Genomic DNA, 19,347 nt, shown 5'->3' with positions numbered 1-19,347 from the left:
AGAACATGCCCCAGTTAGAGGCATGTGGCTGAGCCTCATGCACCTGCTGAGTGTTCATCCTAGAACGGGAAAGTGAACTCTGTCCAGTAAATTTTAAATGGGCAAGAGGAGGCAAATATAAAGTTTAAGCACACCCCCAGAATCCTGTGTACCCAAGGTTTCTGATATATACACAATGCTTATATATGTGCTGCACAACTTTGTACACAAGAAACGGGTTGTGTTGATGGTTGGAGGTGGGGGGAAGAGGGAGTAAAATGAGGTTACAAATAAATGTTTCACTCTGCATGTGTTTCCTATCAAAGTCAATTCTTAAAACTTTGATGTTTTTCAAACTATAGTCCTAAAAATATGCTGAATGAAGAATATATTTAAACATGTACTAAATGAAAGTAAACATTCTATGAGATTTTTTTGCATTGCTGTGGAGTTCTGTGTGAGTCCTCAAAATTATTTGCTCTGTATGTTGCCAGATAATGTCACAAGGTAAGTTGTCATCAGGCATTTAAAAAAAAATTCAACACAGTAACTTTTAGAGGTCTTATTGGCTTTATTCAATAATTCATGAATCAGGCAGCATCCAATCTAGTAGACAGAAAAGAGCTCTGAGGAGCTGTACAAAACACAAGAATTTTATAGGCACAATAGAGCAAGAACAAAGAAGTTACACTGGGCAAAAAAAGCAAGTTGGTTACTACAAGGTTATTTTCCTTTCAGGGATGGCTGGTATCTATTACACAGATGATCTAATTAGTGCTAAGGCAATTCCTGATTAGCTGGTTTAAGGTACCATTTCTGGGAGAACCAAAACCATAAATAAATTAAGTCTTGGTTCGGTGACATGGTGAAGTGACTCCATTTTGAGCCTATTATCTTGCCTTTAACATGACGAAACAGTGAAAAAAGTTAGATTTCTTTCTGAAGGAAATTGGATACTAACTATTGTAACAAATCTGTCTTATAAATCAGTATGCCAATTTTAATGCTTTCCTTTATAGTTAGGAAAGCTCTGACTTGAAATATACAATTAATACAACATTAATATTAATTGCTTAGTTAAGAACTTGGTCTTTTTTTAAATCTCATTTGGTTTCCATATACACCAGACTGTTCTGATTCCTCTAGCAATATACATAATATAATTCATCAGTACCAAAATGTAAACTTATATAGGGAAATTAAATTTGCTTCCTTTCATAAGTGGGATAAATAAGAAATTTATATTAATTCTGTTATCTTAAAAATAAGCTGTATCATAATATCAAAAACTCTTGAAGTAAAATTTGTATTCTAAAAAGTTTACTTAATCACTCTAAATTTCTCAAGAAGTTTTATTAAAAATGTGAAAAAGAAGTGGTCAAATTTCATTCATAACCTTTGGGCTTTGCTTAGAAGATTGAGCATTCTTTTTCCCAAAGATTTTTTTTTAATTTATTTAAGAGAGAGAGCACAAGCAGAGGGGAGAGACAGAGGGAGAAGTAGGCTCCCCGCTGAGCAGGGAGCCCAATGTGGAACTCCATCCTAGGACCCCGGGATCATGACCTGAGCCGAAGGCAGACGCTCAACCGACTGAGCTGTCCAGGCACCCACAGATTGAGCATTTTTTAATGAAATGGAAATGTGTCTTGGTTTTGAAAACACATAGTAGAAGATAAACTCAATAGTTAATGAGTAAAGTGAATAGATACCAAGAATAATTTAATATTGTGTTAAAATATTTCTCTCCACCTTCCTCAAAATAAGCAAAACAAAACAGAAACCCTTTGGATTTCCTGTCTTTTCATTATGATTTCCTAGTCTCTGCCCTCAAATTATTGTTATTCAATGTTTTGAGTTCCATTCCCAAATTTGCTCTCCTGCATCCTGGCAATAAGGGGATTAGAGCCATCTCAGCCAACCTCATATTTAACTGAAAGAGTCCTTGCACGGCTTCCTTTCTGTTTGTTTACATTGTAATGTAGACATTATTAAGACTTTTTAGTTTTGAGGAGAATGAGAACGCCCCTTTTGTGATACTTAGCAATCAAGAAGGTAGGAACCACATGTGGTCATGAATTTGTCCTTTAACATGCCTTAAATCTAAACAATGGAGTAAGAAATTATTTTGGAATCATTTTCAGTTATCTATTGTTAAACAGCAAGCCAACTGGCCCCAAATGAAGTCATTACGCTAAACCCAAGTCACAAAACAAAAAAAACTTCATTTTTTTAAATATATATATTATTATTCCTCTAGCAATATACATAATATAATTCATTTATTTATAATTCATTTATTATTTATAATTCATTTATTCATGAGGCACACACACACACACACACACACACACACAGAGAAAGACATAGGCTGAGGGAGAAGCAGGCTCCATGCAGGGAGCCCAACGTGGGACTCGATCCCAGGTCTCCAGGATATTAGGCCCTGGGCTGAAAGCAGCACTAAACTGCTGAGCCACCCGGGCTGCCCCCAAGACTTCATTTAATTATAATTCTGGCTCTCGAAGAACTGGGATCTTAAACCAGTCAATTAGGAAGCACCTGATCAGCACTGGTCAGGTCATCTGCCTGATAGACCCCTGCCATCCCCCAAAGGAAAGTGCCCTTTCTATAACCAACCTGCTTTTTTGTCCAGTGTAACTTCTTGTTCCTTCTCCCTTCTGCCTATAAAAGTCTCCCATTTCATACTGCTCCTCAGAGCTCTCCATCTGCAAGATTGGATGCTGCCTGATTCGAATTGATTTTTGCTCAAGTAAATCCTGAAAATGTTTATTATGCCTCTGTTTATCTTCTACCACTATGATGTTTATAAAATTCTTTGCCTTAGGAACTATAAGTAAAATAAAAGGAACCCTCCCTCGGCTCCCTCCTCAAACTCTAAGGCAGAGGTTATCATTTATAGAGACAGCAAAAGTAGCATGTGGATGGACAAGGCTGTATCTGCAGTGGTCAAAGTCAAAGTGGTATAGATGTTCAACAAAATGCATCCTCACCCTTTTTCATGCACCTTAGCTTTCTTCGCAGTGTATTTTCCCAGCAACTTATTGCAACCCAGCAAGATTATGAGAAATCTCACGTTACTCAAACATGTGTGACTGTTTTGTGGATTCCTTCTGAATCTGCCTAACTCCAGCAATCTCTTTACATTCTTTGTGCATAATCCCTTCTAGTCTGTCATGATCTCCACCATCTTACTTACCAGAATTATTGGCTGATGCCTGGCATAGAGTTGTTACTTAAATATTTGAATGAATGAATGAATGAATGAATGAAACAAAAAATAGTTTAAAATGTAAATCATTTGTTTTTCTCTGGAGCAGTGGTCCAGATGTTCTCACCTGCATTTATTCCAAATGTAATTGAGTCCTAAGACAAAAATTACTGTTTAGAAATAATGCTTAAAAGAACAAACTCAAGGAGCACCTGAGTGGCTCAGTGGTTGAGTGCCTGCCTTTGGCTCAGGTCGTGATCCCAGGGTCCTGGGATCGAGTCCCACATCAAGCTCCCTGTAGGGATCCTGCTTCTCCCTCTGCCTGTGTCTCTGCCTCTGTCTCTGTGTCTCTCATGGATAAATAAATAAAATCTTAAAAAAAAAGAACAAATTCCCTTGAATATGTGATACATACATATGGTTAAAAATTGGAAGTGTACAAATTATATAAAGTGAAAAATAAGTTTCCACCATCACCACCGCCCTCTGGCCTCTAGCTACCAAATTTTCCTCTTTCCAAGTCACAATTACCAGTTTCAAGAACATCCCTCTGTCTCTGTTTCTGTTTCTGTCTCTCTCTCTCTCTCTCAAGTAGGCTCCATACCAAACATGGGGCTTGAACTCACAACCCTGAGATCAATAATCACATGCTCTATCGACTCAGCCAGCTAGGTGCCCCCCAAAAGAACTTAATGAATAAAAGAATCATTAGATTTGTCTCTGCAAAATAGGGTATTCCTTGCACATTTGCAACAAGAAAGGAACGAATAATGCTACTGATTTTTTTTCATGTCTCCATGAGATGGGTATTCACAACTCTTCCAAGAATCGTAAAACTTGGGATCCCTGGGTGGCGCAGCAGTTTAGCGCCTGCCTTTGGCCCAGGGCACGATCCTGGAGGCCCTGGATCGAGTCCCACGTTGGGGTCTCTACTTGGAGCCTGCTTCTTTCTCTGCCTCTCTCTCTCTCTCTCTCTCTGTGTCTCTCATGAATTAAAAAAAAAAAAAAAAAAAAAGAATCGTAAAACTCAGGGCAGCTGGGTGGCTTAGTCAGTTAAGCATTTGCCTTTGGCTCAGGCCATCATCCTGGAGTCCCACACCTGACTCCCTGCTTCTCTCTCTGCCCCTCCCCTGCTCATGCTCATGCACACACGCTCTCTCTCTCAAATAAAAAAAAAAAAAAAGAATAGCATTAGCTCTAACACAGTTGCACGAAATCCATAGAAATGAGTCAGTGAGATACTATGGCTAAACTCTCCCATGTGGAATGGCAAGGAGTTTATTGAGATAGGATATTTTTGTTTCTGAAACAATTGATCAAAGGCTTGTTTTTGCTCAAACCTGGCCAAGTCAGTGTACAGCGACATTTACCTGATTAGAACTATATTTTCACATTTTCCTTCCTACCTTGCACTGGGCACAAGGTGGTACAGATTCCAAAGCATGATTTACCTTTGAATCAATGGTAATAGCAGTTGACTACGGAAACGTTTTCTGGATTGTGATGGTTTCTAAGGAGTCACCAGGGGTGAGGGAAGGAACAGAATAAGCTGCTTTCCCATCTTGTGAAATGTATATACATCCTCACTGACAGACAAAAGTCAGCTTTTACTATCTTGTTGAATGTTACAAAACGTATCCAGTACTTTAATACTTAAAATGTCCTTTCTTTTCTAAAAAGCTAAAGAGAATCTGTAAAATAAAATATTTGTAGGCTACAGAGTGCTCTGAGTAATATAGAACTTGGTGATAGGTAGCTAAATCTTTTTCTTTTCCCTATTCGAAGAACAAAGCCCAAAAATTACATATGGGTGTTAAGGCAAACATGATTCATTTACCCTAAGGGTGAAATCAACCTACAAGTTGACAAATTTTGACAAATCAATAATCAAATGTACTTTTCAAGAATTTTCAGTAAAAAATGTTCATTGAACCACCACAGAAGTTCACACGAAAAACATTACCAAAGGCTCATAAGGGACAGTAATTTTACTTCTATTTTATTTTTGAAATACTTAATATTTACCCAAAACATGGGCAACCAGAATTTAGGTAACTGGTTAAATATTTAGGAAAAATAATGTTAGCTCCATACTTCATAACATACCCTAAATGAATTCTATATGGATTAAATATTTAAATGTAAAAAAAAAGGTAAGTGTTTACATGTAAAAAACATACCACAAAAGTAATGTAAATTATAGGTAAAATTTATCTATAAATTATAAGCAAAATTTCTTAGTGTATATTAGTTATTTAGATATTCATAAAACTTTTTGAGACCCTCGTGTAGAAAACTATAAAGGAAAACATTATTTCATTTGACTACATAAAACTTCTGAATGGAACAAAATCCCTTATCACCTCTAAATTAAATAACCACTGATAAACTGGGAAAAATACATTATGGAAGTAACTTTCTTGGCCCAAGATAGAGGAAGTGGCCCCTGCCAAGAATACCTTGTCAGCAAACGAAAAGTAAAAACCTTTCAGTTGCCTATAAATGCTTGGGTGAACCAGAAACAGTACATCCAGGCAGCCAATTCCCGAATGCCAAGCCAACTTTGTCCTCTTTATTTACATTTTGTTCCTTCTCACTCTAAACAAGGTTGACTATATGGCCCTAGCCAATTAGATTTTTTTTTCTCTCTCCTTGCTCTTTATTCTTTATCCCATAAACACTTCCTGCCTTCTGCTTCATTCTGCAGTTCTCTAAAAGAAGGCTCTAGTTTATGAAGTGCTAAATAAAGTTTGTTTGTGTCACCTAAATGGTCCTCTTTAATAATATGCAAAGTTTATGACAAGTAGTCTAACATATAATAAATTCTTGTAAAGCAATAAGCAAAAGTCTCAATGAGATGATACAATTAAAAAGGCAAAGGGAGTGCCTGGCTGGCTCAGTCAGTAGAGTATGTGACTCTTGATCTCAGGGTCATGATTCAAGCCCCACATTTGGGGGTAGAGCTTACTTTAAAACAAAATAGGGATCCCTGGTGGCGCAGCGGTTTGGCGCCTGCCTTTGGCCCAGGGCGCGATCCTGGAGACCGGGGATGGAATCCCACATCAGGCTCCCGATGCATGGAGCCTGCTTCTCCCTCTGCCTATGTCTCTGCCTCTCTCTCTCTCTCTGTGACTATCATAAATAAATAAAAATTAAAAAAATAAAATAAAATAAAACAAAATAGCAAAAACAAAAAGAAAGAAAGAAAGAAAGAAAGAAAGAAAGAAAGAAAGAAAGAAAGAAAGAAGAGAGAAAGGAAAAAGGAGAGAGAAAGGAAAGAGAAAGGAAAGGAAAGGAGGACATAAAGATGAAATTTTCCAAGAGAAAAATTCAATTGGATACTAAATTTATGAAAAAATATTCACTGTTATGGGCTGAATTGAGTCATCTCCAAATTCATATGTTGAACTCCTAATCCTCAATATCTCCAAATACGACTATTTGGAGATTTGGTCTTTAAGAGGTAATTAAGTTAAAATGAGGTCATTAAAGTAAGCCCTAATCCAATGAAGACTGCTGTTATTATGACAAAACATGAAAAGACACACACAGAGGGAAAAACTATACGAAGAGAGGCAGAATACAGCCATCCACAAGACAAGGAGAGAAGCCTTTGAAGAAACCAGCTCTGCTGACACCTTGGTGTCAGAATTTCGGCCTTCATAATTATGAGAAAATAAACTTTTGTTGTTTCAGCCACCTAGTTTGTGGTTCTTTGTTGTGGTTGTCCTAGCAAACTGATACACCACCACCATAATCAAAAGAACACAAATTTAAACAGCAGTTATAACTATCAGACTAGCAAAGAGAAATTAAACAACTATATTAGTGTTGATAAAATAGTCATACACTGCTAGCAGTAGTATAAATTGGTATTCCTTTCTGAAGGACAATTTAAAAACAAGTCCTAGAGATTTTAAAAATCGAAAACATTTTGATCCACCCACTTATTCTGAGAATAAGTCATGGAAATAATCAGTGTTACACAGAGATGTTCATTACAGCCTACTTTAAGCATGTGAAAAATTATAAATCTCCTAGATAACAAAAACTAAAGGATTAGCTTAAGAAATGTTAGCTCCTGAAGCTAGAATACTAAGCAGTCATTAAAATGTTATTTTTGTGGATGAATTAGAAACATAAAAAGTAAAAACAATAAATAAATAAATAAATAAATAAAAAACCTAAAAAGTTATTAGTTTGTTTTGAGAGCTATTTCAAATATATAACAAATAAACAGAATAATATTCTGAAAATGTAATATTTTGACATACTTGCTTTGATTATTATAAAGAAATAACACATTACAGATCCAACAGAATGATCTCTGTGCTCCTTGCTTCAATAGTATTTTTCTTCTACTACCATTCTCATATCCTAAAAGGTAACTTTTCTTAAAAATTAATTTCACTCAACATTTTATTTTCAAGATCCATTCATTTTGTCTCCTAGAGCTCTAGCTTATTTCTTCCAATTGTGACATAGTGTGCCATTATATGAATACGCTATAATGGCAAATACAAATTTGTCTTCTTTTGATGAATCTCTTAGGTTTTTCCAATTTTTTCCCTATGACATGTGCCAGGCTGCAGTGAACATTCTTGTACATATCTCTATGGGCACATTTGTGACATTTTCTCCAAAATACATATTTAAGATCTGAATTATGGGACCCTAAATAGATGCCCCCTTAACTTTACTATATATTGCCTCAATGCTTTCCAAAGTGGTGGTGGTACTAAAGTCACACTCCCATTGTGTATCAGTTAGTTTTTGCTGTATAATAAACCATTCTTTAACTGAGTGGCTTAAAAAATGAATATTTGTTATTTCTCACAATTCTTTGGGCATCCAGGTCTTCTGGTCCGGTAAGTCTGGCTGGGGCTGGATTTTGTAGGATGGCCTTACTTGTACATCCAGGTTCTCATCTGTGATGGCTGAGCAGCTAGAAAAGCTTAAGCCACTCTCCATATGGCGTCTCATCATTCAGAAGGCTAGCTCTAGCTTGTTCACATGAAGGCAGATAGACTTCTGGGAATAAGAAAGATCAAGTCCTAACGAACAGAAACTTTTCAGTCCTCTACTTTTATCATGTTTGTGAATGTGCCACTGGCCAAAGCAAGTCACGTGGCCAGGTGAGCTTCAAGGAGTGGAGAAACATGCCCCACCATTTTATGGAAGGAGTGGAAAACTTATATTACAAAATGTCATGCACATAGCAATGGAAGAACTATATGGTAGTTTTTTTTTTTTTTAATGTATTATACACTAGTGGTAGATGAAAGGTCCTATTCCCTACATTCTTGGCAGCACTTGGTGTGACATGACTTTTTAAATTTTTGCCAGTCTGAGAAAGAGAAAGCAGCACCTCATTATTATTTCCATTTTAATTTGCATTTATTTGATTATTAGTAGAGTTATACATCTCTTCATATAATTATTGGCATAGCATTCATGTTTTATTTGTTTATTTTTTGGCCCCAAGCATAGAAAACATTTTATTATGGGAGTAGAACAGAGGAATACAAGTAGAGATATAAGGAGTCTGCAGGCTGGCCTATGATTAAGTTTCCCATGTATATAACAGCCAAAAAAATATCTTGGTGGAGCTGTAAAGTATGTTAGAAATATGCTCAGGTCATGGTGGCAGGCCCAGCAGGTATGTTTTGGGAGGGTGTGAAATGATGTTAGTCAAATACCTATAAAGACGGGTACTATTGTTTGTAACTAAAGGGAAGGAGTGGTTTTGATGGTTATGGTCAGAGACATAGGGCAAGAAGTTGTGGTGAAAAGCTGGAGGAGAGTAGTAGAAGAAGGCCCTGGGGAGTGAGTGATCCTCTTGCCAAGAGTGAAAGGGTTGTTATGAGGCAGACTCCAAGTAAAGTAATAATCTCCATTAATTTTTAGAATGGCACACATAGTAGTAACCTTTACCAGATTTCCCTTTAGGCATAGGAGTATAGGGGTATACATTTTATTTATTTATTTTTAAAAGATTTTATTTATTTATTTATTTATTTATTTATTTATTTATTTATTTAGAGTGTGTGTGTGTCTGTGCACGCACACATGAGCAGAATGAGGGACAGAGGGAGAGAATCTCAAGCCAGCTCCACACTGAGCATGTAACCCAATGTGGGGCTCGATTTCATGCCTCTGAGATCATGACCTGAGCTGGAATCAAGAGTTGGTCCCTTAACCGACTGAGCCACCCAGGCACCCGTGTAGGACTATACATTTTAGCAGGGAGCAAGGAATGTATCAGAGTCATGGGCTAAGTAGACAGTGAGCTCAGAAATGTAATAGAATCCTTAATATCAAAAGAAGAAAAGTAAAAAATGTCCTGTATTCAATTGTGCCTTACAGGAGGCATTGTTTGGGTGAACATCTTGGTGTCCAGGGTGAAATTGTCTTTGGAATAGGGAGCAAAGTCATCTTCAATGATGATGTCTTAGGCTAGGGTGATATCATCTCTAGTGAGCTTCTGGGCTAGGGTGATGTCCTCTGTGACATGGGACTCAGGTGTCCTTTCCTTTTGAAAACCCACTTGAGTTGATGCAAGCCTCACCATTTGCCATGCTTGATTGAAACAATGACTTCCTTGCAGGGTTTGGGCCTCTGGATTATAAACCAATGAAAGCAACCAGAGCAATATAGATCTTCCTCAATTTGTGATGGAGTTATAACCTGATAAACCCATTGTAAATTGAAAATACTGTAGGTTAAAAATGCATTTAATACACCTACCATAGCCTAGCCTGGCCTAACTTTAATATGCTTCAAGCACTTACATTAGCCTATAGTTGGGTAAAATCACTTAACACAAAGTTTGTTTCACAAAAAAAAAATTTGGGATATGTTGTGTAATTTATTGAATACTGTACTAAATGTGAAAAACAGAATGGTGGTAAGTGTATTAGTGGTTTGCCCTCATGATTGTGTGGCTGATTGCAAGCTGTGGCTCACTGCCACTGCCCAGCATCATGGGAGAGCATTGTACCACATATCACTAGCCTGGGAAAAGACCAAATTTGAAATTCAAGGCTCATCTGGGTAACTCAGTTAGTTAAGCATCTGCCTTCAGCTCAGGTCATGATCCCAGGGTCCTGGGATTGAACCCCGAGTCTGCCTCCCTGCTCAGCCAAGAGTTTACTTCTCCCTCTGCCTACCCCCCCCCCACTAGTGCTCTCTCTCTCTCTCTCTCAAATGAATAAATAAAACCTAAAAAAGATTCAAAATTCAAAGTACAGTTTCTACTGAATGCACCACTGTAAAGTTGAAAAATCACGTCAAGCATTGTAAGTTGGGGACAATCTATAGTAATATTAGCAACAGTCACCAGAATGGTGTGCAGCTGCACTTGACAGGTCTTTGCATTTGTGGAAGTCTTGACTCAAGTAGGTCCCATATCAGGGGAGCAGTTTCCTCGCCTGTAGGATAGTCTATGGTTAAGGGGTCCCAGGAGAGTCTGAACCTTGATCCAGCCCCCAGCCTTTGTGGGATGGGAGCAAGATAAAAAAATCTATCAAGGTAGGCTAAGGCTTGGTGCCAAATAGAGACCTGGGGAGGCTTATTTGCTACACTGGAATTTGAAAAGGAGTTGTTTGAGGACACCGTTATGTCTCTCAGTTAAACCAGCTACTTGGGACCTATAAAAGACATTAAAAATATTAGTTTTATTACATTCCTTTTCCATGAACTCCACATTGTATATGCCAAGTAGTGAAGCGCATTTCTTGGTTACAATTAGAAATATCTTAACTCTGAAGGAAGTAAGGAGTATTCTGGCAAAACCTTATATTACAGCCTCAGGATATGTAGAGATATGTACTTCTGATTTATATCATGGATATTTCTGAGGCAAGAGATTTCCAGAGGTTTTTTTTCTTTTCTTTTCTTTTCTTTTCTTTCTTTCTTTCTTTCTTTCTTTCTTTCTTTCTTTCTTTCTTTCTTTCTTTCTTTCTTTCTTTCTTTTTTTCTTTTTTTTTTACCTTGAAGGGGAATATTTTTAGGAAATAGTTCAATAGTTTATAATAAATGTGAAGATGGGATCATTCGTTTGCCATGGCATCCAGTGCCAAGATGATTACCTGAAGTTCGGCCAAGTGTCTCGTTTCTTAGATCCCATCTTTTATTAGGAATGTCTTAGTTTTAAGTGGTTATTCCACTAAGCTCTGTTACATATGATGGTTCGTGCCATCTGTGTAGTCTTCCAACTGCCATTGCTGTAAACTCAGCTAATTCCAAAAGGCTTCTCAGATAACCAAGGATCTGGGGGAGGGGTGCAGCATGGCATCTGTCAAGGGACTGAGGACAGGAGAAGCCATCCCTTTCTGCAGGTGGAATATACCCGAGTGTCCCTTTTGGCTCCATCTTGCCTTAAAGAGGTCTCCACTGCTGATAGCACTCATGTTTTAAAATAACATACATACACACAGAAAAAAGACTGGAGGAATATATATTGGAATAGCTCAATTTGAGGAGTGGAATTATGGATTATTTTTACTTTCTTTGTGTGTAATTTTTTTTAAGATTTTATTTTTAAGTAATCTCCACACCCAACCGGGCTTGATCCCATGACCCTGAGATCATGGCCTGAGCTGAAATCAAGAGTCAGACGCTTAACCAACAGCCACCCAGATGCCCCCAGAGTTTGTTTTTAGTGTAGTAAATCCTCCCACCCTCACCCCAAAGTGTCTCTTCTCCCAAATTTCTCTTATGGGTGTGCAACTCTTTAATGGCCTTTCTCTTCCTGCTCCTGATTCCACATCTTCTCTCTGACCTTGGCTTCCAAGAGTAGTTCGGTAAATCCCCACAAAAGTTTTTTAAGTATTTATGGCACCTACAAGTTAATACCTACTTGAAGGAAATTGAAAGAATTGTATTGAAGCTGGAGACATTGTTTGCTTTGTGAACAACAGCTTCTCCAGTTCCTGGGCTTTACCAAAGCTGTGCTACGTGAGGGTAATATCAATTTTTACATTTCCCCCGCCTTGGTGAGGAGGAAATCTGAGTTACAATGGTATAGTGTTTCCAATGTGAGTCAGATTCCAGGGTCCCTTTTATTTTTTATTTTTAAAAATTTTTAAATTTATTTATTCATGGGAGACACAGAGAGACAGAGACATAGGGAGAGGGAGAGGCAGGCTCCCTGTGGGGAGCCGGATATGGGACTCCATCCCAGGACCCCGGGATCCCACCCTGAACCAAAAGCAGATGCTCAACCACTGAGCCACCCAGGCGTCCCACCAGGGTCCCTTTGTTATCACCCTTGACTGTGCCCCCTCTTAGTGTAGTTCGGGTCCTAGGCTTTGCTGTTCAGCTGCCCTCCTGCTGGTTATTGGATGCAGGGAGAATAAAGGCCAGAGGTGTGGCCTACCTGTATGGGCAGACTTGGTTGCACACTAGAACCATCTGGGACGCTTTTAAAAATGGTGATACTCAGGCCACACTTAAATCAGAATCCTTGGTACAGACTCCGGGCCCCTGAATTTTTTTTACCTCTCGAAGGAATTGCATTGTACAGCAAGTTTGGGAATCCCTGGACAAACACTAACAAAATCACACCCTACCCTAAAACATTATAACTATTTTGTTCAGAGTACTTCAAATAACTGAGAGTTCTATCTGCCTCACGCTCTGTTTCACAGATGGGAAATTTGAGACACATGCAAAACATATGACTCATATAAGGAAGGCTGCAGGTTAACCGTTGAAAGGGGTATAGAAGGTGTGGCCTTCTACCAGTCACTGTTCCCAGTAAGGCATAAGATGTGGTAAATGCTGTTATTATTCTTTGACATTTCCTGGGACCAAAAGATTTTGTAGAATTTTAATGGCAATGCAGGCAATTTGAATGGAATCATCATGTGTTAATTTCTGAATTAAGGTCTTATACCCGAGAAATGTAAAGCATGGGGAGATAAAGTAATCGTATGTTTTTTTTTTTAATTGATGATATGGTTTTGGTTTCATTAGTAAAATCTGACAAAGAGCTAGGCAAAATGTTTACATATGGTCAGAATCGATGTCAAAATAGTTTAACCTTATTCTATAGCAATGTGATTCCAGAGAGACTTCTGTTTACCAGCTCTGGCTTCAAATAAATGTCATAAAATTCAGACCAAAGTCACTGTTGAGCCACAGAACCTATTTCTTGGTGGTTATAGAATATTTAAATTCTGGTGGGGATGATGTGAGAGGAAATGAGGTGATAGGGACAGAGTTTTTATTCTAAAAATTAATGTTTCAAATCTAATTTCATACATTTCTTTAAGGTTTTATTTTTATTTTTTAAATTTTATTTATTCATAAGAGACACACAGAGAGAGAGAAGCAGAGACACAGGCAGAGGGAGAAGCAGGCTCCATGCAGGGAGCCCGATGTGGGACTCGATTCTGGGTCTTCAGGATCGCGCCCTGGGCTGAAGGCAGGCACTAAACCACTGAGCCACCGGGGCTGCCCTAAAGGTTTTATTTTTAAGTAATCTCTGCATTCAACCTCGGGCTCAAACTCACAACCCTGAGATCAAGAATCACATGCTCCCATTATGGAGCCACCCAGGCATCCCAATTTCATATTTAGTTAACCTTTTTTTCTGATCAGGTACTAAATTTGTAAATTACTAGCTTCATCATTACCATAGTTGGACCAGTGAAAACAGGACCATAGATTAATTTGAGCAGACCTATATTTTGGTTGTTTCTGTTACTTTCCTCTTTTGCTTTCCATAGTCAAACCATTTCTGCACTGGTATAGACAGGATGGAAGACACTTGCTGGAGAGGAGAAAGCCATTCGATTTGGGATTATTAGAGTGAAACCTGTCAACCCCACTGAAGAACAGTTTTATCTGGACATTGCAGAGGATATCCTATATGAATGGAAGGTCAAAATGGAAGCCCCTGGACTTTGTTACAGAAGAGTTCCCCCACCAGCTTGCAATTGAATCCTGAAATTCTTTTTTTTTTTTTAAGATTTTATTTATTTATTCATGAGAGACACAGAGAGAGAGAGAGAGAGAGGCAAAGACACAGGCAGAGTGAGAAGCAGGCTCTCTGCAGGGAGCCCGATGTGGGACTCGATCCGGGGACTTCAGGATCATGCCCTGGGCCGAAGGCAGGTGCTAAACTGTTGAGCTACCCAGGGATGCCCGAGTTCTGAAATTCTTCCACCAGCAATTCAACTTTTAGGATAAAATGCCATCTCCCTCGTGGCAGATCTTGTGAGTTCCCCACTCACCATCCACTCTTCCTTCTTGCTAGCCTTAGGTTGTCAGATAAAGCACAGAAGGCCCAGTTAAATTTGAATTTCAAATAAATAGCAAATAATTTTTATTATAACTATGTCCCACATATTACATACTCTACTAAAAAACAAAGTGTTCATTGTGAGAAAATCAAATTTAATTAGGCATCTCCGGTATTTATTTACTAAGCCTGGCAGCCCCATGCTGACCAAATGGAAATTCTGTCTGCGGCAGCAATATGAACATCTGCAGACATTAGATCATGATTGGTCTAAATCAATCGTGATTATACAGTCCCTCACTTTCCCAGGCCTCTTGCAGCTGGGAGTGTCTATGTGATCAGTTCTGGCCTCCAAGACATTAAGGAAAGTCTGAGTAGGTGTGGGGTGCAATTTAAAGAAATTTTTTTTTTCTGGCAGGAGACATGACTAGTGGTGCCATCTTTGTTCTGTCCTTCCCTTCTGCTCAGAACATGGATCTGATGCTTGGCAGCAGCAGCAGCACCGTCCTGATGATAAGGGCAAGCAAAGACAACTGTAGAGACACTGGTGCCGGTGACATTAAGTCCTCCGTGTCCGGTCAGTGACTGCTACTTCCAGAGGCCTTGCTTGTAAGAAAGACAAGCACTTAATTCTATAAATCACATGTGTTTCCTATAACTTACAGGTGGAAAAACCCTCTTAAAGAATGCAGATGCCCAAGGAGAGGAAACCTTTTATGCATACCTTGTCATTTATCGGCATTGATGACTGACTTGCTGAGAGGCAGTTTTCATTGAGCAATCACTGAGAGGAACCATCGTCTGCCCAGAGAAAGCAGTAGAAGAGATCCAGAGCTACTACCTCTTAGTGGCACTGATCCACAGGGCTCTGGGTTGATTTGGAATGAGCTGTGACTCCTGAAGAATTCTCATAGATTCCTGCCTGGGCGGGAGTGGGAGGCAGGATAATGTCCATACCCATGTTCTAATCCCTGGACCTGTTAATATATCACATTACATGGCCAAGGGGAATTAAGGTAGCAGAGGAATTAAGGTAGCTAATTAGCTAGCTTGATGATAGGGAGATTATCCTGAATTATCTGGATGACCCCAATGACATCACAGGATCCTTCAAAGAAAAAAATGAAGGCAAAAGAAGGAGATAGAGAATTGGAAGGAGATGGGAAGACAGTACCAGGTAGAAATGATCTAAGGCTCAAGACCATTGCTAGTTTGAAGGTGGAAGAACGGCTCACAGTTAAGGAATGTGCATGACCTCCAAAGCTGGAAAAGGCAAGGAAATGGATTCTCCCCTCCAGACGGGAATGCAGCCTGACCCACAGCTTATTTTCAGGCCAGTGAGACCCATGTCAGACTTCTGTCCTGGAGAACTGGAGGCTAATAAATTTGTGTTGTTTTAAGTCATTATGTTTGTGGTAAAAATATTTATTCATTAATTGATTCCCTTATTCATTCAGCAAATATTACTGAGCTTCTACTTTGAGTTGAGCACTTTTATAGATGTTGGGGATATAGTAAGAATAAAACAGATTTAAAGTAACCTCTATGGAGTGCCTGGATGGCTCGGTTGGTTAAGCGTCTGCCTTTGGCTCAAGTCATGATCCCTGGGTCCTGGGATCAAGCCCAAGCCTGGCATCAGGCTCTCCGCTCAGCAGGGAGTCTGCTTCTCCCTCCCCCTCTGCCCACTCCCCCAGCTTGTGCTTGCTCTCTTTTGCTCTATTTCAAATAAATAAATAACTTTTTAAAAAAAGATTTTATTTATTTATTTGACTAATAGAGAGTGCAAGCAGGGGGAATGGCAGGCAGAAGGAGAGAGAGAGGGAGAAGCAGACTCCCCACAGAGCAGGGAGCCTCCAATGTGGGGCTCCATCCCAGGACCCCAGGATCATGATCTGAGCCAAAGGCAGACGCTTACCCGACTGAGCCACCCAGGCACCCCTAAAATCTTAAGAACAAAGCAAAACAAAACAAACATCACCTCTACTCTCACAAAAGCTTTCTATTTATTAGAGGAGAAGCGGTTTGTTTGTGTGTTTGTTTTAATTAAGTGAAACCTACTGGTATTATGTAGTTTAGAGGCCAGAAGTGCTATTGTGGAAGAATAAAAAAGTGAAGGAGAGCAGGGAGAAGTGGGGAGGGGGTTGTCATGAAGGTAACACCGCCAAGTTATGTTTGAGCCCAGTTGGCTACGTGGGGGAGGAACCTTCCAGGCGGAGTGGCAGCAGGTACAAAGCCCAGAGATGAGGGTATGCCAGGATGGTCCAGCAGGAGCAAGGAAGCCCGTGTGCCTGGAGCTGAGGGCGTGAGGACAAGGACGATAAAATCAGAGAGTCTGTGGAGCTGGCTTTAGAGAGGCCACCGGAAACCTCTGGCATTTACCCTGAGTCTGGGAGCCCTCATCTTCACCTGAGAAGGATGGCTCTTGTGGCTGGTACCTAGCAGGCTGCTAGGGCCATGAGGGGAAGCTGGGGCACATGTAGTGAGGAAGGGGGGAGGGAGGGACAGCGGAGCTGGGCAGAGGGATCCTAACCAGGACATAGTTTGAGGACAAAGCCTAGAGCACTTGGCGATGAAGGGGGTGTGCGCTGTGCGAGGCCGAGGGCCGAGCATGTGGCCTGAGCGCCTGCACGGGCAGGGCCGTGGGCCGCAGAGGCAGCGCCCGGCAGAGAAGCGGGCTGGGGCTGCGCGTTGGGCATATTTGAGATGCTGATCTCACGTCCAAGTGCAGGTGTCAACTAAGTAGCTGGAAATACACATCTGGAGTTCAGAGGCGAGATCCAGACTGGAGATGAAAATTTGCAACATGGTCACGTTAAATACAGGAATATGGACCGGCCTGAGGCTGGGTGAGCTCACAGGGAAGGGCCTCGGAGAGGAAGGAAGAGACCAGAGGCCTGAGTCTGGAGGAGTGGCAGTGTCTCCTCCCTGGGACACAGGGAGGAACCAGCAGACGTGGGAGGAGTGACAGGTGAGAAACTGGGAGGACTCAGTGCCTGGTCCAAGGAGGGGTTTCAAGAACAAAGTGATTGTTTGTCTGAAATGCTGCTGAGATGACTCGTCGGATGAGCTGGATAAATGCCTACACGATTTAGGAATGACGTGGACCTGCCTTGGGCAAGGATGGTGCTCCCTAGGGGCATCGGAGGAATCACTGGGTCAGGGAGGGGTTCGCAGAGTTCTGAGGCAGCAGACACAGCCTGGTTCCTCCAGAAACTCCCTTTGCCATACTCCCAGGGTGGTTTGTGTCCCCTGGGGCCCTCTGCTCGGGTTCTGGAGATCCCAGCCCGAAGCCTGCAGAATGCAAGGAACGAACAGCTGTGGCTGCTTCCTGCTGATGGCTGCGAGCGAGCGAGGGGGACTGAAGGCAGTGTTCTGTAAAGCGAGGTCAGTGAACTCGGATGAAGGGCAGCCCGGCCCATTTGCTTCTGTGTGGTCTGTGACTGCACTCAGCTCCAGGTGCAGCCAAGGAGTCGCGACAGAGACCATCTAGCCCATGGTGCTGAAGATGTTTACTACCTGGCCTTTCCAGGACAAGCTTGCCCAGTTTTGCTTTAAAAGAGAAAGAGAGAGAGAGTGAAGAAATGAGGGAAGGCTAAAGAAAGAAGGAGCTCTTGAAAAGGTGGTAAAGGAGGGAGTTGCAGGGGTGCCTGGGAGGCTCAGGCAGTTAGGCATCTGCCTTCAGCTCAGGTCATGATCTTAGGGTGCTTGGATCAAGCCCCGAGTTGGGCTCCCCACTCAGTGGAGAGAGCCTGCTTCTCCCTTATCCTCTGCCTACTTCCCCTGCTTATGCTCACTCTCTCTCTCTGTCAAATAAATTTTTAAAATCTTAAAAAAAAAAAAAAAAAAAAAAGACAGGAGTTGCAGCAGAGAGATCCTTCGGGGATTTTTTTCAGGTATGAAGAAGGGTGGGGGATCAAGCACCCCAGTAGAGTTGCCTGGCTAGGCATAGAGATATATGTTTTTTCTTATTATTCTATGAAAAGATGTGCAACCACACACATGAGAGAAATGTAAAATTGAAACCACATACTTCAGTTTTTACCTATCACTATGGACCAAGGCAAAAAACTGTGACACTTGGCTGTGTTGGAAAATGTGGGGGGCGGGGGGAGGGAATAGGCAATTGTGTGTTGTTGATGAGAGTGTAAATATGGGAGTTCTGTATGGGAGGTGTATCATCACGAAGCCTAAGGCGGGGGCCTCCTAACGGGATTGTTCCATCTGGGAAATCTCCATGTGAAACTGACCTTGCACTCAGCTTTGCAGTGATTGTTCAGGAATGAGCTGGGATTATGAACCGTTCTCTTCACTGGCTGGGCATGCAACTGGGAGGCATGAACCCCCCTGTGAGTTCAGCAAAGGAAAATTTTCAAAGACCCAATAGGATCCTCACCCCAGCAACAGTGTCCAGGGCAATTTATCCTTCTGGTAGAGATGGCTGCTGAATCTCCAGCTCCCTGTGGTCTTCTTAAAGCTTAAAGAAGGATTTAAAGAAGATAGAAATAACAAGGATTCAATGGAAAGAATAAAAATTGATGTTGCAGCAGAGAGAATTGCGGGGGGGTGTTCTCAAGTATGATAGAAAGGTGGGAATCTCTTATATCTTTTGCCTAGGCATAAGGAACTTGTTTCCTCTGCTGTGTCTGATGGTATCTTTTGCTAATCACCTTCACCCTTGAAGGTAACCACTCAGAGGGTAATATCTATCAACTTTTTAAATGCACATACATTTTCTAAAAGACTTTATTTATTTGACAGAGAGAGAGAGAGAGCATGCAAGCACATGCAGGGGAGACCAGAGGGAAAGGGAGAAGTAGGCTCCCTATTGAGCAGGGAACCTGACATGAGGCTCAATCCCAGGACCCCAGGATCATGACCTTAACCGAAGGTAGAT

The sequence above is a fragment of the Canis lupus genome, chromosome 1 (assembly GCF_048164855.1).
Source record: "Canis lupus baileyi chromosome 1, mCanLup2.hap1, whole genome shotgun sequence".
Taxonomy (NCBI): Eukaryota; Metazoa; Chordata; class Mammalia; order Carnivora; family Canidae; genus Canis; species Canis lupus.
This window is presented reverse-complemented; position numbering follows the sequence as displayed.